We start from the raw sequence: 23,632 nt of genomic DNA, 5'->3' as shown, positions 1-23,632 counted from the left end.
CGTGTTTAAAACAGTGTGGTGTTGGTGTAAGGCCCACCTATGTGACTAACAAATTATCACTCTCAGATGATTCTCTGCTAGGCATACGTCTTTCAGATTTGAAAATGCCACCTGTGCTCACGTTTGTTTTCTGCACTTTGGTTGTCGTGCCCAGGGAAATAAGACTAATGATATTAGATCAAAATCATAAAGATCTCCATGTTTCTTGATAAGAGTTTTATAGCCTGAGGTCATAAGTTTAATTACTTAGTCCATTTTGGTTTGTTTTTTTTTATGTGCTTATTGTTAGATAAAGGTCTAGCTTAATTCTTTAATGCAGAGACATTAGGCATTTTAAGAATCATTCATTGAAAAGACTTTACTGCAATCTTACTACACTTGTCAAAGACAAATCAGTGTGTTTTACATACTATTACTTCTAGACTCTTCATCCTGCTCTATTGATATGCTGATGGTGTGTGTGTGTGTGTATGTGTGTGTGTGCGTACACACACACACACACACACACACAGAGAGAGAGAGAGAGAGAGAGAGAGAGGGAGGGAGGGAGGGAGGGGTCTTACATCTGCATCACACTGTTTCACTGTTTAATACTGTGGCAATGTAATGTATTTTGAGATGAAGAAGGGGGATCCCCCCAAACTTTTTGTTCTTTTATATGATTGTTTTAGCTATTCATGATCTTTTACTTTAGGATTTTTTTTCTGTTTCTATGAAAAATGCCACCAAAGGACTGCACTGGATATGTACCAAGGTAACACAGATCAAAGGCACAATTAGGCCATTTTGAACCTATCACTGTAATTATAATGAAGAAAAAGCTATTATGAAGAAGTAGACCTAGAATCCATTCTGATGTTTGGTGATGGCTTTAGATGGTGAAATGATACAGCTGTTACAGAGAACAGCATGAAAATTTAGTAAAAAAAAAAGTTGCCATAGAGTTCTATGAACCACCAAAATCACTCTGGAAATCTTGAGATTTCCAAACACTTGAAATAAGAATCGTGATATTTTATATAAGTATATACATAGAAGCATTTTTTTATGATTTTTTTAAGACAGGGTTTCTCTGTAGCTTTGGAGCCTGTCCTGGAACTAGCTCTTGTAGACCAGGCTGGCCTTGAACTCACAGAGATTTGCCTGTCTCTGCCTCCAGAGTGCTGGGATTAAAGGCCTGTGCCACCACCACCCAGAATAGAAGTGTTCTTAAAATCAGTGAATATGTGAAAATCCCCAAAGCCCATCCCTGGATAGAAGGGTAAGGACATTCACTCCAGAATCATGTTCACAGCTAGTTTACTACTTTTTATACTTCTAAGTGACTCAGAATCTAGAACTAGTATTAAATGTCCTTACCATGATTAAATAATCCTTGGTGTAAAGTTTGGGGTATAACATCCAAACTAGCATATTTTTGCTAACACAGGACTGAGGCTACTTGTTTTACCAGCAAAGAGTATGGAAACTAAGTGGTTATAGGTGACAGTAACTCACCTACTGAGGGAAATAAGGAAGGCCAAGTATAATGGATACTTGAGAAATATGTGCCCAGTGACTGGAAGAAGGAGCTGCAGAGATGGAGAGGAAGAATATCCAAACTCTCTGATTCATTCTGGCTTGATGAGGGGTCCAAGCCTAGCAGAGAATTTTTCATATGAATTGGTTTTGAAAAAATGGATAAATGGTCATTGTGAAGTTTCTAAAGAAATGGAGTGGCACAAATCTATATAATTTATATAGTCAAATAGATGAGAAAATTATCATAGAGTGTCTGAATGGAAGATAAAAAAACTCAGTGTGTGTAAGTCCAAAGGAGAAATATGACTTCAGACCTGCTAGGTTCAGAGTCAGTGACCAATATATGACCTTAGTCTATAGATACATCAAACACTCTTCATTAATTATTTAAGCCAATCCTCATAATATTCTTCTGAAACAGGATGTGTATTTCTCATTACTAAAGATAAAAGTTTGTTAGAATAGCTTAATAATCTATCTGCTACTGTATCTTGAATGTGTGCTAAAGTGTTGTGAGCTAAGTCCCCAAATTTATATGTTTATAGCATTTGGAGAGGAGCCTTTGGAAAGTGGTTAGAATCACACAAACCTGTGAGACCAAGACTCTTGTGATGTTATCAGTGCAAGAAGAGCACAGGTCAAAGCCAGTACATTGGCCCACTGTTGTCTTGTGATGTCCTCTGACATGTCACAGAATGGCAAGAAGCCCCCATAAAATGCCAAGCAGATGTAGATGGCATGTTTTTTTAATCTTCAGAATTATATCCAAATGAACATCTAGTATTATAGTCTCAGAAATAGAATACAATATATTGTATTCTAGCATAATAACTTATTATAATTATTATATATCATTATAACTAATCTTAGTTGTTACATTATAGCAACAGAAAAGACACTGTCCAAGATAGAGCCTAAGTAACAGATCTGCACATGGACCTAGGTCACCACGAAGAACCTCTGTTTCTTCTAGATCCAGAATTAGAGCTGTAGGGTGCAAGAAATTCCTTTTCCCAAAGTCTGGCATTTAGACAAAAGTCAGAACTCCCTCAGGGATTTAAGAAGGTGTCAGAGGCCATGGGCGTATACAACAGGTAACAACTAGTGTTCAACAGACCAACCTACCAGATAAGTGATTCCCTATTGGGAAGCCCACTTGGTCAAGCTATAGGCTCACTGGCTGTAGATAACTGTTTGTGTCTGTCTGTAATTTCTCTCATGAGTCACTTTATTTCTTCCCTATGTTTTCCCATTGCTTGTGTGTTTATCTTGTGAAAATATTCCATCTGCTGGGCACATATATACCTGTGGATGGTCAGGAAAATAACTTCCCGCTACATTATATTATTCTGGAAAGTAAAACAAGCTCTCCACATTACAGTGAGAAACTTAGAAGCCTGTTCTCTATTGTTAGCCTTGAGAGAGTAATTTGGTCAGATAAGACCACAAACAGAACTTTCAGAGATTTTGCTTATGAAACTGCAGGTGTCTGGCCTTGTAGGATCTAAGCCCTTCAGAAAATTTAAGGCAAACTAGGATGATAGTACAGGTATCTGTCTTTGTTATATCATAGTCCTTCAAGAGATCAATAGCTATCTATGTTATCCTAAACTTCCTTCATTGGCACCTCCCTCTTCTGACTCAAAATAGCAATTAATACTTTTTTGATGTAAGATTTTGATGTAAGTATTTGGTGTAAGATTTTAGATTCAGTAGAATCTAAAAGTCCCAATATTCAGGTGATAAGAAAAGGCTCTTAACCAACTTACCATGTCCGGATATTATTAATCACAATTAATAATGTAAAATAGTACATATATTCTTTACCTTTCTTGGATCTGTCAATGGATTACTTTGCTCCCTTTATAAACTGTAGTGGTCCCTTTAAGAGATGGAAGCAACCTTCATTGCTGCTGCTGAGATCAGCTGTAAATTAGCTGATAAGTTTTGTAACCTATTTTCAAAGAATGCCTGTGTCTCTAGGAATTTGCTTTGTAGTTTTTTAATTACCAATAAGTTGCTAATGAATGTGTGTGTGTGTGTGTGTGTGTGTGTGTGTGTGAATTTGGAACAGCAGAAGAAACAAGAATGTAGAAGAAATAAAAATGGAGAAGAATAAGGAATGAGAGAGTGAAGAATGTAGGCGAATAAAGAATGAAGAGGAAAAATAGAATTGGAACAAAGATTTCAAACAGAGACTTGAAATCAAAGATTTAGAATTGGAATTCAGAATTACAGAATTGGAACTAAAAATTAGAAGGTAGAGAATTATAAAAAAAATGGACAAGAGAAGTAGAATTAAAGAAGACATAAAGAAAATGACCCTCAGATCAAGTGAGTGAAATTAATATAGAAATCTTTTATTTTCCTTACTCCTGAGAAGAATTTCTTTTTTGGAACTCTTGAAAGGGGCTGAGAACTGGTCTTTCGGTCCTTACAAGAAGGTAGTTCCTACATGCTAAAAGGAATCATTTTCCTGACCTCTGACTAAAGGGACAAATGATTCTTCCATTAACCCATGCCTGTGGTGCAAATTAGTATATCTAGGTCTATGCTAGCCTCCAGGCTCCCTCAGTTCCTACCTGTTACAGTGTCATCCTGGCTCTCATGCCTGCCCCCTACTCTAAATTCTCCAGCCCATGAGCTCTACTCCCCTTCTGCCATCTTCTCTGATTACTAAATAACTCAGCCATTTTGGCTACGTGTGTTTTGTTATTCTCTTGGTTCTGTTTTCCCTCTTGGTCTTCTTTGCCACCATCTCTTTCCTGTTCCTCTCTTACTCTTCCCCCACTGCACTGCTCCTCTCATGACCAAGTCTATTCTGCTGGCCCTGTGCAGTCTTAACCCTCCCAGATGCCCCTGGCTTCACTCTCCCTCATATCCACACTTAACTTCTTCTTAACCACACCTAGAATCAGTCATATCCTCATTTTCATTCAAGACCATATTCTGAACTCACCAGTGCTTGGCTCTTGTCAGAATGCCTATGTACATCTATGAAAAGGGTTATGGTGAGTCAGTCAGAGATGTGGTGGCCTGGTGCTGCTGTAGGAGATTGTGGCTATGTCAGAGCAAACCACAGAGACATGCCGGACACACAGGATCAGCACACGGTGATAGGGACAGGCTATCACGTCATTAGGGAAACCCACTCATAACTCCTACAAAGCTAGAAAACCCAGGACCTAGACATTAGGCACACTAGAGGCCCAGTGGACAAAGCCAGAGACAAGATTTTCCATATTTCAGTTATGGCCCCCTGACTCCTAAACTGCTAATAAACTGCAGAAGCAAATGATACTCATCTTTATGAGGTTGTATTGTGACCTATTTAAATGTCAAGTCATGTAAGAAGCCAAGAACTTCTCCAAAGGAAGAAACCATGAAATTAGTGGACTTTGAATCCATAGCACCTCACGAAAGGGCAGAAGATCAGAAGCTGCTTAGTGAAAACCGGTTGAACACAATGAGGAGCAACTTCCTAGTACAGTATAAGAACCACAAACCTTCCTGAGAATGTGTGTTGTAACCATGCCAACCTGCAGTCACCGTCTTCTTTCTGAAAGTGTGGTGGTCCTATCAATAGAAATCGGCTTTTCCTAAAGGCGAGATGAATTATTTGTTGACATTGTTCTCTGGAAAGACTTTATGTTCAACTCCTGATCCATGTTCTTGATCATTCAGGATGGAACTGGGGATGCCCAGCTTCCTGAGACATTCAGAAAGGAAAAGCATGACAAGGTTGAGTCCTCTGGAGGGAAGGGTTTCCGGACATCCAGCACTGTGTGGTATTTATGAGGCAAACTTTCTGCCATAGTTTTGGAAGGCAGTATGAAGACCAGCTTTATTTATTTATTTGTTTCTTTGTTTGTCTGTCTGTTTGTTGTTCTTTAGTGAAAATGGAATGAAAACATTTCTAGAAAAACCTTTTTCTCCACTTATGATTTTCACTGTATACTGGGGGAAAAGGAGAAAACCTAAATCCATTTTTTTTTTCAGAATCCGAATAGGATCCATATTCTAAGTCTATAACAACCAATCTGTAGATCTATGAGATTTTCTAAGAAAACATGTATATTGCTTTGTTTATATTCATAATAGAGATTTGTAATCCTTTAAGAAGTGTTAAAAAGTAGCTAGGGAGTAGATGTGTATTATATTCAAGATGAAACAAGCATCAAGTAGCTAAAGCCCAAAGGCTTGGCTTGACAGAAGGAAACTACAGTTAGGAGTGGCGATGACTTGCCAAGGAGGACTAAAATAATAGAGTCCATAGGAAGCCAGGTCTCCACCTTACAGCTCAGGTCTTCTGTGTGCTGAAGATGCATAAAGCTTATTTTCTGCTTCTGGGGAATATTATTACTCTGTATTGAAAAATGTGAATTAAAACATTTTATTTTCTAAAGTAAAAGTGGAGATTTGTATCAAGGCTGGTATATTTCTTGCTAGAGTTGAATCCTGCTCTGACTCCCCTTACATTATTACTGCATTTCCCCCATGGAAAAAGAGGAGTTTTAATCATTAAGTTGATAGGATGACCCATTCTCCAGAGGAGTTTGTTTCCTTCCTCAACCATCTCTAGAGCCACTCGATGGGTTCTCGAAGACAGCAGTTATGGTGGCAGGGATGAAAGTTATATACATGGAGTTGGTCTGGCCAACCATCTCTGGAACCGCTTGATGCTCTCGTGAACACAGTAGTTCTGGTGGCAGGGATAGAAATTATACACGGAATTGGTCTAGCCTAGCAGTCTTGAGAGGCATACATCATAGTCTTTTCAAGCTAGAGTCCATGGCTCCTAGGGCACAATGTGCCCTCCAGTTCCTGAGAGACCAACACTCTCCCTCATGCAGTGAAGAATATTTATATATAAATAAAGTGAATATATATATATAAAGTGAATATAGGCCACTTTGCATTTCTCTGTATATTCCCTCAGAAGTCAAGGAAACGTGGAAGCTAGACAGGACGATCGCTCTTAGACATTAATCTTGTGTACCTTATCAAGTCTGCAAACATCATTGTATTCTGGAACTACAATTGTATTGATCCCGGTAATTGCCATTGTATTTTGTTTCTGATAAAGGCATACAAAGTTGATTGCTCTCAATAAAATTGTCACAGCCCCAGTCTTGTGGTGACCCTCCCAACCATCCAGGTTTAATTCCTCAGGGTCATATCAGGTGACCTTGGCTCGGTACATATTCATGGACTCAGCAAATGGACTTCCAGTCATTGAGACCAATTTGTTTATAGACATCACTGAGTGCCCAGTGTATGAGAAGTCGAGATGAATACTGAACTTCAGTATTGCTTCGTTCTCTAGGGTGCTTAGCCAGCCAACTGGTAGCAGGTTGATTATACTGGGAAACCTCCATCATGAAGGGACAGTGTTTTGTTCTTCAATTACAGATATATTGGATATGCAATACTTTCCACAAATCTAGTACACGAGCTTAACAGTATTTTGTCACTGGGAATGGCATTTTCTGAGCAAGGAGCTCACTTCGCAGCACTGAAATGTCACGGCGGATGCCTACGCTTTGAATTCACAAGTCTTACCACGCTCACCACCACTCCGAAGCATATTATACACCACTGGTATATTAGAATGATAGAATTGCCAGCAGCAACTAGGCAGAAATACTTTGCAGAGGTGGACAAGACTTTGCAGCTAGTGTGTATACTCTAATTCAGCATTCGGTGTATGATGCTGTTTCTCCCAAAGCCAGGTGTCTTAGTCAGGGTTTCTATTGCTGTGATGAAACACCATGATCAAAAGGCAACTTGGAGAGGAAATGGTTTATTTGGCTTACATTTCAGTATTGTTGTTCATCACTGAAGAAAATCAGGACAGGAACTCAAACGGGACAGAATCCCGGAGGCAGAAGTTGACGCAGAAGCCATGGAAGGGGGCTCTTTACTGGATTGCTTCCCCTGACTCGCTCAGTCCACCTTTTTATATGAGCCAGGATCAGCATCCCAGGGATGATTCCACCTAGCATAGGCTGGGCCCTTCCCCATGGATCATTAATTGATCCATTGAGAAAATGCCTTGCAGGTGGATCTCATTGAGGCATTTCCTTAACTGAGGCTCTTTTCTCTGATGGCTCTAACTTGTGTGAAGTTGACACACAAAACCAGCCAGTACACCAACGGCCCGGAGTTCAAGAATCAAGAGTTGGGAATAGAAAGTGCCTACTCACCATCACCTGTAATTTACCTTAGTAAACTTGGTCTACCGTGTTCCCATGACTTGAAACTATGATAACATATAGGTTTCAGTTCCCCAGAGAAGAATTCTCTTCCTAGGAAATGCAATATATTCTTTTGAATTAAGTGTTAAAACAGCCATTCTGCCACTTTGAAGTTCTAAAGACCCTGGAGTTATTATGGTTCTGGCTGGGGTTATGGACCCAGGATGCCAATGAGAAATAAGACTGCCACTTCACAAAGGAGTCAAAGAAGAGCATGCCTGGGTGTTCAGATGATCCCTTTGGGAGGCCCTTATTATTGTCTTATCCCTAGGTTAAGGAAAGTAGAAAACTACAACTCCATTCAGAAAGGACTACAGTTGACCAGTCCATTTATAAATGAAGATCTAAGTTGTCTTCTGGATGAAGGAATTCTCAAAGGTGTACAGAACTGCAAAAGAATAGTACATAAAGGCAACTGCTCAAACTTGCTGCAGACTTGTAGAAATGAGAAGTATAGTCATGAGTGTCTCACCTTCTATTGTTAGAAACACACCTTTATCACCAACCTGTAAACTATACATGAGGCAAATATCTTTGTTGGCTCTTCTTGTTCTTTTGTTACATATTTATCATATACTTATTATTATATAAGACACTTTGACTTTTCCTCTTATAGTAAGTACATAATGCATTTTACATTATAGTGATCAAGTTTTGAAATAACTATCAAGAAGAGTTATTCTCTCAAGAACATCTCTTCTGGGGAAAGCCTCAGTATGTGTTCTACAGTGTTCAGGATATCTGTTATCACACTAGGTGAGATTATGACATACTATCATCCAGAGGTTAATTATGTGTTTCAGAGATGAACAAGTTTTTGACAATACATATAACACTCTCGTCTACAAGTGATTTGGGCCCCCTGGGTATCTATCCTGGATGTATATAATCTATGAGATGCAAATGGAGGTAAGTTTGGTGGCAGATGGCTGAATTCCAGTGCTAAGGTAAAATGGCTACTGAAGCATGCATATGGCGGTTCTGTTGAACTTGTCTATATTGGGTTTCATGGTTTAAGTTGATGAGGACACCTGACCAGGTCTCTTGCACAAGAGGGCACCATATTGCACAGAAATAGGTTAAGTTGTAAGAGCTTGTTAATAATAAGCCTGCAAATAGGCCAAACAGTTTGTAATTAATATTAAGTCTCTGATTGTTTTTTGGGGAACTGGTAGGTGGGAAAGAAACTTCCAGTTACAACCCAAACTAAAAACTTTAGTGTGCCCAAAAATTCATTCAACAGAATGAATGGGAGAAATACTTGTAAGTGGCAGATGTGACAGATTTGAAATCCAGAATGCACAAACACCTCCTAAAACTCAGCATCACTAAGAAAGGGGCACAAAGAACTTGGAAAGACATTTTGCCAAAAAAGACAAATGAGTGCCCAGTACAGGAAGAAGAGATACTGCACATCATAGTCGCTAGGAAGAGGCACGTTGGAACTGAAATAAGATATTGCTTTGTACCCACTGAGATGAATGCTGGGGGAAAAAACAATCAGAAAGAATGACAAGTGTTGGGAAAGATGTAAGGAAACACTTGTGCTTTGCTTATGGGAATGTCTACTAGTGCAGTTATTATGGGAAATAGTGTCATAATTTCTCAAACAACAAAAATAGAATTAGTAAGTTCCATAGAAATTCCACTTCAAGGTATACCTTAATATACCAAAAGAAAGGTCTTAAGAAATGATTTGTACACCATAGTTTTGGCAATGTATGGCAACATCACAGTCCCAAAGCTGGAAGTAACCCAAGTTACTGATGGATGGAAGGTGAACAGATAAAATGTGGCCCTGACACACAGCAGAATGGTGTCCAGCACTGAACTGGAAGCAAATACTGCTTGTGTTGCACCATGGGTTGCATGAAAAAATTATTTCAAGCAAAACCAGACAGTCACAGACAGCGTTATATACTATATAAGTCTACTTTCACAGATTGCTGGCCTAGTGATATCTGCACAAGTACCATGAAGAATGGTGGAGTTCTTATTTAGTTTCAGGTTGGAAAGAGAAACAAAAGGGCATGACTGATCAGAGTGGTGGTCGCACATCGTTATGAAGACACATAACACAGTTATTTTCTTAAACATGATTAAATGGTGCATCTTAATTTTATCACGGTAGTAATTTAAAATGGAAGTGATCATATCACAAGGTCATTACTCTAAAACGGTATTATCACCTGGAATCATGTAGAGGTCATCCTTACGGTCCAAAAATGGTCGACTGGCAACCTCAATGACTTTCAGTTCTGAAAAGAGGCAAGACATGGGTTCTGCAGACTTGAAGTTCATAGCCTCCCCTGTGAGGTTGCCAGCACAGGAGAAAGGAGAGAAAGTGAAAAGATAGCTTGGGTTTTACTTCCACAAATTATCCTGAAGTCTATTTCAGAAACACAGTCTCATAAAATACATTTGTCCTGGCTAGTTGTATGTCAGCTCGGTCCAAATTGGAATCTTCTGAGAGGAGGGAACTTCAACTAAGAAAAGTCCTCCTCCATAAGGCTGACCATAGGCAGGCAAGCATACCAGGTATTTTCTTAGAGACTGGATGGGAGTGCCCAGTCTATTTTGGTTGGTGCCATCCCTGAACTGGTAGTCCTGGGTTATATAGGAAACTGGGCTAACAACCTACTAAAAGCAAGCCAGTAAGCAGTATTTTTCCATGGCCTCTGCATCAGCTCCTACCTACAGATTCCTGCCTTGCTTGAGTTCCTGCCCTGACTTCCTCTGATTATGGACTACAATGGGGAAGTATAAGCTGAATACACTCCTTTCTCCCCAAGTCGCTTTTGATCACAGTGCTTTGTCACAGCAACAGTAATCCTGACTAAGACAACACGGCAATGTGTTTTTAGCCTTGAAAGCAGAATCTTGGTTGGTAATGTAAACTCCGTTGTGTGATGGAGGAGAGTCATCTGTCTATGTGTTACTTTCATTGGTTAATAAAGAAACTGCCTTGGCCCTTTAATAGGACAGAAAATTTGGTAGGCGGAGTAGACAGAATAGAATTCTGGGAGAAAGAAGGCAGATGCTTCAGGCATGTCGCCATGCCTCTCCTCTCTGAGTCAGACGCAGGTTAAGATCTCTCCTGGTAAGTGACCACCTCGTGGTGCTACACAGATTACTAAATATGGGCTAGTCAAGATGTGAGAGTTAGCCAATAAGAGGCTGAAACTAATGGGCCAAGCAGTGTTTAAAAGAATACAGTTTCCGTGTAATTATTTTGGGTAAAGCTAGCCGGTAGCGGGATGCAGCCCGCCACCTCACTACTACACTTGTGTCTCAACGTTCTCAGCCTATTAGGACATAATGCCCTGGTCTTTGTCTTCAGGACATATGTGTGAAGGATGGTTTTCTTTTTTCAAGGTATGATTGTTTATTTGTTACTTTTAGAGACGTATTTTTGACTGGATTCAGATTTAGACGTAGAAGCTCTTAGCGAGGACAGCCTACATTTCTTGGCAATATGTTCATGGCACTTTTCTTTGACTTCCTTCATTCTCTTGACCAAAAGTTCAGCATCTTCTTCAGTCTGCTTTTTGTTTTTCTTAGTACATTGTTTCTGCAGAACAAGACATCGGTGCTTGTGCTACAGGACACATGGAGAAACATGATACTTCATCTTGGGTGCATTGGTCCTGGACTCCTTATCTTCTTATGAGCTTTCTGATGTATTGGTGGACATTATCTTCCTTAGAGAGATTATAAAACTTTCAGATTCTACTAGCTCTTTTAGGTCCTAGCTGATGAGGTACAGTAGTATCTGTCAGCCCAGGAATATCATTCTCTCCCCACCTCCCCTTTCTTTAAACAATTGAGAATTAAGAACACTCAGATTGGCATCCACAATGTATCCACAATCAGCCTTGCTCTTTCTCTATCCAGTTATCCTTGGTCTATAACAAGAATGCCCCTCACTCAACAGCAGGCACACTCTGCCATGCATCCAAACACCTTGCTTCATGGGAAAATCTTGCTTATTATTCCCACCACTGCTTGGGACCACATAATTCTACCATTCTTCACCCAGAGCATCAGCATTTACCTCTGTGGTCATGTGCTTTTTGTAGAACATAGGAATCTTGTGTTCATCCTCCACTTCAATGAGTTTCTGACAGCTGGTGGCAGGAAAGGAGATATTCAGCTTCATTTTGACTGTGAAGGATGCTTTTCGTTAGATGGGATACAAGCCTATAATAAGCACAGTAAGGAAAAATAATCATTCATATTTTGTGGGTCCTTTTTCACATCTGGAGATGGGACTAATGACAGTGCCTCTCTCTCTGGTTTTCTGAGGCATGAAAGTTCTCTCCCTAGTGCAGAAGAGGCTTATGCCACTGCCTGGACTCTGGGCAGATTGTGCCATGGCTGTGACAACTTATCTGTTGAATGTGGACAAAATGGAGTTTGCATTCTGAAATCAAGCCAATGTATGACTATGTCATTGAAAACTTGTGCTTGAAGTTGAGTCTTGGGTGCTTTGGAAGATGTTCAGCAATGCAGAAGGCATCTGTGTCTGAGAAGCCAACCTCTTGGAGAACACAGGAGTAGGCTCTTCCAGTGATAATTCCTGTCTTTAATTCCTCTCAGCCCAGGCACCTCACACAGAGAGTCTTTAACTCCCACTCGTTGATTCCCTCTCCCACTTAGGGTCTTTTCACCAGGCTCTGCCTCATCACCCCATCCTGGAGCATGGGGCATCGAAGGTCAATGTGTCTGCTGGACCCATGAGTAGATCAGAGAGTTTGTTTACATACCTGCTTGGGATTACTTGTTATACAGTGTTACTGTGCTCAGAAGAAAAAGCTGAAATTCTCAGAACATCAAAATGTGTTTTTCCGGTTTTCATGGAAGGTATCATTTGGCCACAAATCACCTCTTCATGTAGATTTCTATTAGTGTTCCAGAAAAAACATTGGTTTCTGAAACTTATTTTATAAATGCGATGTGAGCCTTTGTGGCAGGGCGGTGAAGTGCTGAGTGGCACTTGGAGATGTTCATGCGCCATCATATGTCAGCAGCTGGATGCTTGTCACATTTGACACAATTCAGTGTGACTGATACTTCTGTGTCAGGAGTCCAGCATTGGTGTAATTAAGAACCAGCCCTGAAAAGCAATTTGACTCATGTTTTGGCATTTATATTTTCATCATGCTTAAGGGATACTTGCAATACCGTGAGGATCTAAAAGTGTTTACTAAGGATCTAAAAGTTGGTTCTCCCAGCTATGAAATTGACCTCAGCGTAGTTTCTTCATTGGAGAGCTCATGGTTGAATGCCAGTTCTACCCAAGAACTGAAACACAATACCCAGGGCATAATTGCCACTGAACATGTTAACCACTTGATAGGAACACACACACACACACACACACACACACACCACTTAGCATAAAAAGAATATCATTGGTTTTTTTATTGCTGGAATTATAGTGCTGAATGAATCACTAAACTCAATGTGTCCCCACTACCTGGTCAGTCCATGAAATAGAAAATGGAACAGAAACTAGAAAACAGCAACAAACCAATAGAGTAAAAGTGACCGAGAAGAAAGAAGGAGGTCATTGTGACAGAATTAAAGCAATCTTAGCTTATTCTTTTCGATGCAATGTGGAGTATCCTGGAATTAACAGGCGTCAGTGCTCTCCAATGCAAAGCATGAAATGAGTGGGGAAGGGGTGAGGCTGGGGTTGTGGACGCTCTATACAGGAGGAAGAACTGCAGCTCTCCGCTTCGTAGACAGCGACTTTCTCTTCAGTGTAAACCAGGCTCTGAAGGATTTGCTTATTCCAAGTAAGACCGAATAAAAAGGAAGTTTACAATTTCCTTCCAAGAGGTTATAAACTTCCTTAAGATAAATACAGCAACAATCATGTCATCTAATTGCAGGATGTTGTAGTCATGGCAACAGGCCTGAGGGACTCAGCTTGAATTCAGGTTTTCTTGTGACATGTAGCGTGGGAAACCCCACATTTTGGGGCAATTGTTCACTAAACTTCAATTTGAGGCTCAATAAAGAGTCTTTAAGGATCATTGTAATTACAAGCAAGCAGTGTCACATTTGGGGGCACATCTGTTTTTAATTTCTGTAACTTGCCCAGTAATCTGGAGGGCGCCAACTGGTCCCAGAAAAGCTTTAGATAGTCACCATGGTAGACGCCTCTATCTACTCTGATAACCACAGACTGGGGCCAATCAGAGAAATGCCTTCCTTTCCAGGTAAGGTTAGTCCTATGTAATATTTGGGGAATATGTTTTTTTCCATTCTTCAAAATATAGTGCCCTGTACTTTGCCTTACGGTCCTGCTTTATGAGTAAGTTGGGACAAAGACAAGGCCAAGCTCGGTCCAGGTGCACAGTTCTACATGAATATCCGAAGAACATGGACAGAAGCTGTGCTGCTTATAGCTCTCCCAAAGGGTACAAAGAGACAGCCCAGATACAGACTCAACTGGAGACCTGCGCCCTCCCTCTACTTCCCTCTCTTCCCTTCTATCTCTCTCTTTGTGTGGCTATTTATGTATACACACACACACACACACACACACTATATCTCTATCTCTATCTCTATCTCTATCTCTATCTCTATCTCTCTATCTCCTATATCATCTATGCACATACACATTATACACACATATGGATATATAGATAGATACCTGCATAAGTGTGTGCACACATGTTTACATGTCCATGATGATTTGGGTTGTGATAGGTAGTGTGAGGTACAGCAGACCCTGACAACCAAATCACAAAGATGCCATGCTCCAGTGGGGATGTAGCTTCCCATTTTGCCGAATCATTGTCAGCTGGGTCCCGCCTGGATCTTTATATAAGCAAGCCCATAGCGGACCTGGAGCTGGTTCTTGACGATGGTAACAGAATGACGGAATCTACATTCTGGGATCCCAAAGATGTGGACTGTTTTCCACAAGTGTTCTATAGAAACGAGCATCTCTAAGCTGTTGATGTGATCAAAGCTGACTGAGTTTCATATCCCCCAGCATCCAAGCCTTTGAAGCTTAGCTAGGGAACTACCGCATCAGTTTCGGATTCTGCCTGACTTAAGGCTTTGTTGACATCTGAGCCAGGGGGAGCTCTTGCTCCCATGTCATTTATGTCAAGAAACTCATCAGCCAGCCTTTTGCCCCTGCTATCTCCAGAAAGTTAAAGGATGAGATGTCCCTGGTCTGCTCATAGCAACGTGGGATCTGTGTCTAGAAGTATGAATCTCACCATCCGCAACAGCTTCTTCTCTCAATGTCCAGGTTGGAAGAGCTTGTCCTATCTTTGGACTTGTAGTAACTAATTCAACCATCCTTACAACAAGCCCTGGTATATGCAAAGATCTTAGAACTCAGTGTCCCTTTGACAGCACCCAGGATTCTCTTCGGTCAGGGTGTTAACAGCCTAGAACGCAGGTCTCCTCTGATCTGAGTTCTCCATGCTCTCCGTGGTTTTGTTTTTTTTGTTTCTTAGGTCACTTGAGCTAAGAGTAGTTCTAGAATATTCCAACAATTTAATTAAAGAGTTTCAGCTGAGTATCAGGTTACAACCTTGATTGAAAGCTGTTCGGGTAACCAATATCCAATAAAGGTAACTCAGTCGTAGGAACAGCTTATTCTTGAGTACACTGAGACAGACGTGGTAGCCTCACAATCAGCCACACACACCCCCTGAGAGGACCCTATCACTTCAGAGTATGCCCTCATCTTTCTCCCAGGTTTGTAATAAGCCACATGGAAATCCACACTGTAAGACAATTTTACTTGACATCTCTCCTTGGACACGTCTTAGAGTTTGCTTTTTGGTAGAATTTTAAGACATTTTAAAGGACATTGGGCTCGAAAAAGCATGAATGGAGGGCTCACTGTGCTTTTGGGTTGATGCCTCGAGATTTAGATTCCCTTGGTCAGTAAGCACCAGCTTATAGATTTTGAGGCTGGGATCGAAGCAGACCCATTTGGAGTTCCTGGGCTTCTCTTCACCATCAAGCTGCTTCTTCTCTAAAAGACAGTGGATGGCAGGATTTCATAGGCAGTAAGGTATTTACTGGAGACAGTTTGCTTCTAGGTCTGCCGAAGAGTCAAGGCCAAAGAAGGGTCAAGGTAGAATGGAATAGATGTGGCAATGTAACAATGACACAGTTCCCTTGTCGTGTGTGACCTGAGTCAAGTACAGCCTGCCTGGGATGCTGTTACGGTGTAGGGATGATTCACACTTCAAATTCTCAACACTGGAATCTTGTTCTCCGGTGTGTCGGGGTTACAATGTTAAGTCTTTAAAAGATAGGACTTAGTGGGGAATGGTGTCCTCAGAAGGGAAGTTCTGATGGGACAGGGTGTCCTTAGGAGTGGTTATTATTGAAATAGCAAGCATGCCCTACTCCCACATCCTGTCTTACTCTGTGAACCTTTCCTCCCAAGTGTGCTGCCACTACTGTGATGATAAACACCATAGGTTCCTGTTCAGAGCAAAGCTGAGGCCAGGACCATGCTTTGAGCCTCAGAACTATGAGCTAAATAACGTGTGTGTGTGTGTGTGTGTGTGTGTGTGTGTGTGTGTGTGTGTGTTGTATGGTGTATGCAAGTATCTGCATTTGGATGTGAAGGCCCATTGTTGATGTTGGATAACTTGACTACTGTCTGCCTTCTTTGTTTCAAACAGGGCCTCTCACTGAACGGAGAGCTAGTGGATTAGCTAGACTGACTGACCAGTGAGACCCCAGGATCCTCTTATCTCCTCCTCCTAGTGCTGGGGTTACACTACCACAATGAGTTTTCTGTGTGACTGTTGGGGGTAAACTTGAGTACTCATGCTGGCTCAGGAAGCATTATATGCATTGGGCTATCTATCTCCCCAGCTCAAGTCTCTTCTTGGTCATATCCCTACCTTGATTCTTTCTCTGCAGTATCACAAAGACAGCATCTTTCTACAACAAGAACTCCTAGAGAGCCTTCTGCATTTACTTGGGCTTTGTTTATGGGAAAAACATTTTTATAGAGATGGTTAGGTATTAATACCTTGTAATTCACAACACATGTTTTGACCATAAAAGTGGCAAAAGGGACCAATCACTTTTAACTATTTCGCATGCACGTATTTACAGCTAATGCAAAGCATATGTTTTAAATATTTACGACAAATCTAGGCACTCAGTTTTAAAAGCAACTCTAGTCACTAGATGAGGCCAAAACCAGAGTACATAATGGCTTACCAAACAGACAAATGAATGACAGAAAAGTACCCACAAACACCTCATTAAAACATTAGTTTAATTTGACTATTTTTAACCAATCACACAACTAACTATTTGAACTATAGATGTTATATACGCAATGGAACTTTTTTTTCAGCCATAAGAAGAAATAAGGTTATGTTGTTTGTAGGACAATGAAAGCAACTGGAGATAATCATGTAAGTGAGTCCAGAGAAATCTCAGGGAGACACATATATGGTTTCTCTCTTTGTGATTCCTAGATTCCAAGTCTCAGTTTTTATTTGAACTTAGGAGCATGTGTGCATCTATGTGAGTGTATGTGAGTGTATGCATATCTATGTGCGGTGCCCACGCAAGGGGGAAGAGCTGGAGTTGCAGAGGTGGTTGTGGCCTGTGTGAATTGAATGCTGGGAACCAGACTTCAGTCTCTTACAAAAGTAGCTGGTATTCTTTACCTGTAAGCTAGCTTTCCATGCCCAGGATTCTGTATAGGTACATAAAATTACACACACACACACACACACACACACACACACACACACACACACAAGATGACTGCCTAGAGGGACAAAAGAATTATAGTAGCAAGAGGAGGCAATGATGGGGAGGGTAGGAGGAAGCATGAGGTGTGTTAGCTACTAGTCACCACGACAAAACACTTGGCAAAACGAACTTGTGGATGGAAGGGTTTATTGTGAAGGGAGAGTTTGTCACTGAGGCCTTTAAGAGTTTAAGGGTAGCATGGCTGGCGAAGAAGGAAGCAACTGGTCACATTGTAACCCCGGTCAGGAATAGGGGAGAGGAATGCTGGTGTTCAGGTCCTGTTCATTCAGTCCTGCACTGTCTATGTTTAGGATAGGTCTTTGCATCTCAATTAACCCACGCAAGTTAATTTCTCAGAGACACACCAAGAGATTTATTTCTGTGGTGATTTTAGATTCCATCATGCTGACAGTATTAAACATCTTGATATATATATGTGCAAAAGGCTTTAAAAGTTCTTACTGATGAGTAATTTCATCCATTATGTTTGCTGCATTGGAAATCTCAATGGTAATCTCATCATTAATTCATCATATTTTTAAATAAATTTTCCACCTGCTTTGTCAGTGAGGAGTCACTTTTACCTACACGGACTTGAACACGCATTTGTAAAATAGAAGAAAATACCTTTACCCAGGTAATCATGACTGCTCCTCACAAATGTGATTATAGCACCACAATGCCTTTGAACCTGTGTTTTCCTGGGCCTTCAAAATATTGATTCGTTTCCCCTGTCCCTGCTTGCCAATAAAGTGTTGAAGAATTCCCACCAGTGACTCCGTGGGAGGCTCCACATCCAAGCCAGACAGCGTTTCCCACCAGCATTTATTACTTGCTGGTTTGCTTCTATTTCCCAAGTCCTGGTCGCTCTGTTTCCGGCACAAAGATTATCAATTGGCTAAGTTATTTCATTTGAGCATGCACAATGATGGCTTCCTCGCTCCCTTTGTGTTGTGATAGAATCATCTTTAGAATTGTCTTGTTTCTTTCTGGAATACAATTTACATCAGAACAAAATAAAAGATGTGCATGCGCTTCTCCTTCTGTTGCTGGGTTTCCTAGTGACTCTCAGGGGCCACCCAGTGGGTTCCTCACTTTATTCTCTGTCTTTACAGATTCATGCAGCTTACTTTCTTGATACATTTTAATTGCTTACAGCCACTTTAGTTTTCTTATTGCTTAAATCATCCCCTCCTGCACACATTCAATTGCTTCTTTTATTTTTTGATCCTTATACATTAAATAGCTCTCTAGGTCTGGCACACACACACACACACACACACACACACACACACACAGAGAGAGAGAGAGAGAGAGAGAGAGAGAGAGAGAGAGAGAGAAGAGAACAGATGTATCCCTTACTCACTTTCCTTTCATGATACTTCCATGATGTGCAGTTTCATGTCATTGAGTCACATGTGAGACACAGGCTGCTCCAGACTGCAGAGACGCACACTTCTGCTCCTTAATCTTGTTGTGCATTTCCCACAACCATCTCAAACCCATTCCCATTGCCTCTGCTTTACCATTTACAAATATCATAGCAAGGGACTCATGTGTCATGTGACTCTTGGCTCTCACTAAGGTGTCCTGGAGAACTGGCTCTATTGTCAATGCCCTTCTTTGCAGTCATTTGTTCTCTGAGTCACAAGCTTGCTTACCTGGTTTGCAGTTTCAAATCGGACTGCCTGCTTGATTATCTTTGCATCGTGAAAATCTGAGGGTTCTTTCTAGATCCTAAATATAAGAAGTTAGTCAGGTATATGGCTTGCTAAGTTATTCTCCCTGTCTGCAGCTTGTGTTCTGCAACTGTCTAGACTAGCTTTGGCTGGATGGAAAAGCCTCGGGGGCAGCATAGAGCACTCTCCTGCTCCCTGGCTTGGGTTTGCTTCTCATTAGCATTTATGTTAGCATGAAACATTTGTCACGTGAATAAACCGACACATTAAAACAAAAACCAAGGCATTCTTGCTAATTAAGGTCCACCACAATGCCCTCCATCTGCTCCAGCTCCCACCCAGAAAGCCACGTTATACTCAGTTCATCATGACTCTTTTGGCTTTTATTGGCTGTGATCTCCCTTGTTTCTCATGATTCATATTTATGAAGAGGACCAATCAGAAATTTGGCAGAGTGTGTCTCTGTTGCAATTTATCGCATTTGTCTTCTGGTTGGATGGAGGATATGGGTTTTAGAATTAAGATTGTGTAGGCAAGGTATCATTTTGGCTCATTCCTGTTAAGTATTATATTGCAATCTACTAACTACCTGGAGTTAGGTCTGTCTCCATAAGAGAAATGTACAACCTTCTTCAAGACTCCACTCATTTCAAATACCATCTTCAAGCATGGAGTATTAAGGCCATCTTACCTCTGATACAAAGGCTATAGATATGGGGTTCACTAACTCCACAAATTTAGTGACTTGCTAGAACGACTCACAGAACTCAAGAAATCGCTCAGTTACAGGTGCGTTAAAAAGCCATCAAACTGGGAGCAGCCAATGGAAGAGGCAGAGTAACATCTGATAGATTCCAAATATGAAGCCTCCTACCTCAGAGACAACCACCTTCTGAAACATTGATGTTAGTCATCAACCAGAGACTTTTCTTTGTGTTTATGGTGCTGAAGTTTGGCTCAAGGTGTCAGGCCCTAGGAATGACTGACTCTGTCTTAGAACAGGATACTGAACTCAGCCTGCAGCTTTCCTCCCTTTCCTGAGCTTAAAATGAAGCCAAGTATCCTAACCTTCTGACCCCTTTGTGGAGCTTTTTAACATAACCAGGCTCCCACACTCCACGTCTCTGGAGCCTACCCTAAGGCTCTTCATTAGAAGGAAACCAGGCATCACCCGAGGAGCCCATCATGAATGACAAACGCAGTAAACTCCAAGGAACTGAAGGTTGCTTTCCAAGAACCATGGACAAAGGCCAGCCAAGTTTTCTAGAAGGAACCATAAAGTGCAATGATTAGTGTTGGAGAGCCGAGGTCTCGCATGCTGGCAGTTACAGCCTCGTACGGAACAGTGTGATCTGAACATCTCAGCATTCCCTGTGCTTCGGGACACGCCCACATCCCTGACACGTCCACAAATGTCTGGACAGCTCTGATCTCTCACTGCGCTGCAGTTACAGCTTTTCAGAATGTCGTGCCTGTGCCTTTGGAATTGTATGACACCTACTCTCTTCAGAACTTTGTCATTTCCTAACATATGCCTGAAATACCTTTTGTTATCCAATAACATTGTTTTGTATGGGGAGATAAAGTTTACATTTTTGCCTACTGAATAAAACTAGGTTGCTTCCAGTCACTAGGGATTTGAACCTAGAGTCAAGTGTGTGAAAGGATATGTAATTTAGACCAGTTGAACACTTGTGTAGAAGCCCTGTGTCTAATTCCTATGTAATGACTCTAGTCAAGTCTATTATGATGGACCAGCCTAAGTTCTAAAGCCCTGAACTGGGAGATGAGAGGAAGATTTGAGTCTCAGCATCCTCATAGCTTTTGGTGTTGTCAGAGTCCGGCTGCAGCAGCTCTGATGGCTGCATAGTGGAAGCTCTCATGTTGATTGGCTGTCCTGTTATGATGGATGCTGTTATACCTCCTTCTATATGGTTAGCTGCCTCCAGTGTATCCTATATTCTGAAATTGCTACTGAGAGCTTTGCTCACATTTAAATTGCTTTCCTATTATTATTATTATTTTTATTATTATTTTATTATTATTATTGTGTTATTTTTAAAGAATCTTTGTGTGTTTTGTTTGCAATCTTTTATCAGACAAATCTGGTAAATTTTCTCAGTTTATGCCTTATTAAAAGCAAACAAAAAAAACCCATTTTAGCTCTTTTTAGGACAACTGAAACTTCTTGTTCAAACTTCTCTTACCTTGATTCTTCAAGAGCAGAGTCTCACAGTACAGGTTAGGACAGCTTTGAACTCCTGATCACGCTACCTCTGCTTCCTGAATGCTGGGACTACAGATTTGTACCATCATGCCTGACTTGTATCTGATTTTCATAAGGTTCTGATTATTGTTTTTTCTTTCATGAATTATGTGTTTTCACATTTCACTCAAAACTCTTTTTCCAGCCCTGTATCTTCCAAAAGATTCAAATTGTTTTTTCATTTTGCACTGTAGTCGGTTTGAGTTATTTTTTGTGGGAGTTGAAGGGTCTATGCCCAGATTTATCTGCAGATATACATGTCTATTGATTTACCAGTGCAGATGTCTGATTAGTCTAATTTAGGACAGAGACTTTGAAGTCCCTGCTATAACAATGGTTTATCTATGTCTTCTGTAGTCTTTTCGGGGTTGGCCTGATGTTTTGACACCATGTGTGTACGTGTTAGGAAACGCTGAATCTTCTTGGAAAAATGGCAGCTTTTATTATTGTATAATGACGTTTTAAGGTCTTTTGAGTGAATGAAAGTCCTTCATTTTCCTTTGAAATGCCTGTATATATTAGTGCCAAGTGTCTCAATTAATATTGAAGCATGGGAGCTGAAGTTACTGTAGTGCTCCTTTAAGCTAAGTTCTTTTTTTATTTTTTTTTAAATTATTTATTTTACTCCCATAAGGGAAGTTAGATAGACAATACTCACTGCTAACACTAAGGCTTTATGAACAATAAACCTTCATGTCTTGTTGCATAGGAACATGCTCTTGTCAGAGTGGAAAGAAGCCAGTGTAGACTTTGGAAAAGCAAATGGTTGAGTAGTAAGTGGATGTGGGGATTTTGGAGAAAATGGCCCCCATAGGCACATAGATTTGAATACCCGGGAGTGGCACTATTTGAAAGGATGAGGAGGTGCGGTCTTGTTGGAGAAAGTGTGTCATTTAGGGGTGGGTTTTAAGGTCTCAGTAATTCTAGTCTAAGCCCAGAGTCTCTCTCTTCCTGTTGCCTACAGATCTGGATGTAGAGCTCTCAACTACTGTCCCGCACCATGTTTGCCTGCATGCTGCCTTGATTCCACCATGATGAGACCTTTGAAACTGTAAGTAAGCCCCAAATAAATGCTTTCTTTTTTATGAGTTGCTGTGGTCATGGTATCTTGATGTGGGATAACCCTTCTGTACACTGAGAATTTATGTTGTTCTCATTGGTTGAGAGTAAAAACTACTTTGGCCTATAGCAAGGCAGAATACAGTTTGCCGAAATACCAAACTGAATGCAGGGAGAAAGAAGGGAGGAGCTGAGGGAGACACCAGTCAGTAGACCGGTAATGCCATGGCCATGTGGTGATGCATAGATTAATAGAACTGGATTAATTTAATGTAAGAGCTAGTTAGTAATAAGCCTGAACTATAAGCCAAACGTTCTGTAATTTTATTAAGCCTCTGAGTGGTTATTTAGAAATGTCCGCAGGACAGGGCAGGTATATATATATATATATATATATATATATATATATAGAGAGAGAGAGAGAGAGAGAGAGAGAGAGAGAGAGAGACTCATGACATTTTAGCTCTACTCTGAAGGAAGAATAACAGTTTGCCAACATCATCTTCCCGCGACAGAAATCTACCTTCTATAATATCATTACTTGGTTTCATTAAGTGTATGAAATCGTTCTTTGTTATGGATTATGTTTATTTTCAAACATTCCTTTTTCTATTTTTGGAGAATCATATAACAGATGGTGTCAGATTCCAGACAATGATATAATTCCTTCTTCTAGGGTCTTGGAGAGAGGAGGCCAGGGATGTCACTGTTTTAGTCGCCTTAAGAGTAGCCCCTGCCTCAGAAGGAATAGGAGTTAAGAATGAGCCCTGTGGTTTCCTCACTAGTTCCTTAGGTCACCTCCTAGGTATGCTCTGTGTAAGCAGTCCAAGTGCCAGCTGGGATTCAGCCAACGCTGCCTGCCTGCGGCATCAGCATTAGCATGCTGCTTGCGGTCTATCTGGGTATCTTTCCCACCATCATCCCCTCCCCCATCATGGCAGTTCTTCTTAGGATGGCATTCCCCTTATTTCACATCCCACTGTCAGTCACCCTGGTGCATTTCTGGAGCAAGCAATACAATGACAGATGCTCCGCAAACCATCATGTTCATAACATCTGTATCCCCACTTTTGTTGCCCAGA

At 40.8% G+C, this 23,632-nt stretch overlaps 1 pseudogene; it reads right to left on the bottom strand.

The window, feature by feature from the left end:
* Nucleotides 1-11,163: 11,163 nt before the first annotated feature.
* Nucleotides 11,164-11,937, bottom strand: LOC119810960 (annotated as a pseudogene).
* Nucleotides 11,938-23,632: the final 11,695 nt, after the last annotated feature.

This window comes from Arvicola amphibius, chromosome 1 (assembly GCF_903992535.2).
Source record: "Arvicola amphibius chromosome 1, mArvAmp1.2, whole genome shotgun sequence".
Lineage (NCBI taxonomy): Eukaryota > Metazoa > Chordata > Mammalia > Rodentia > Cricetidae > Arvicola > Arvicola amphibius.
This window is presented reverse-complemented; position numbering and strand designations above follow the sequence as displayed.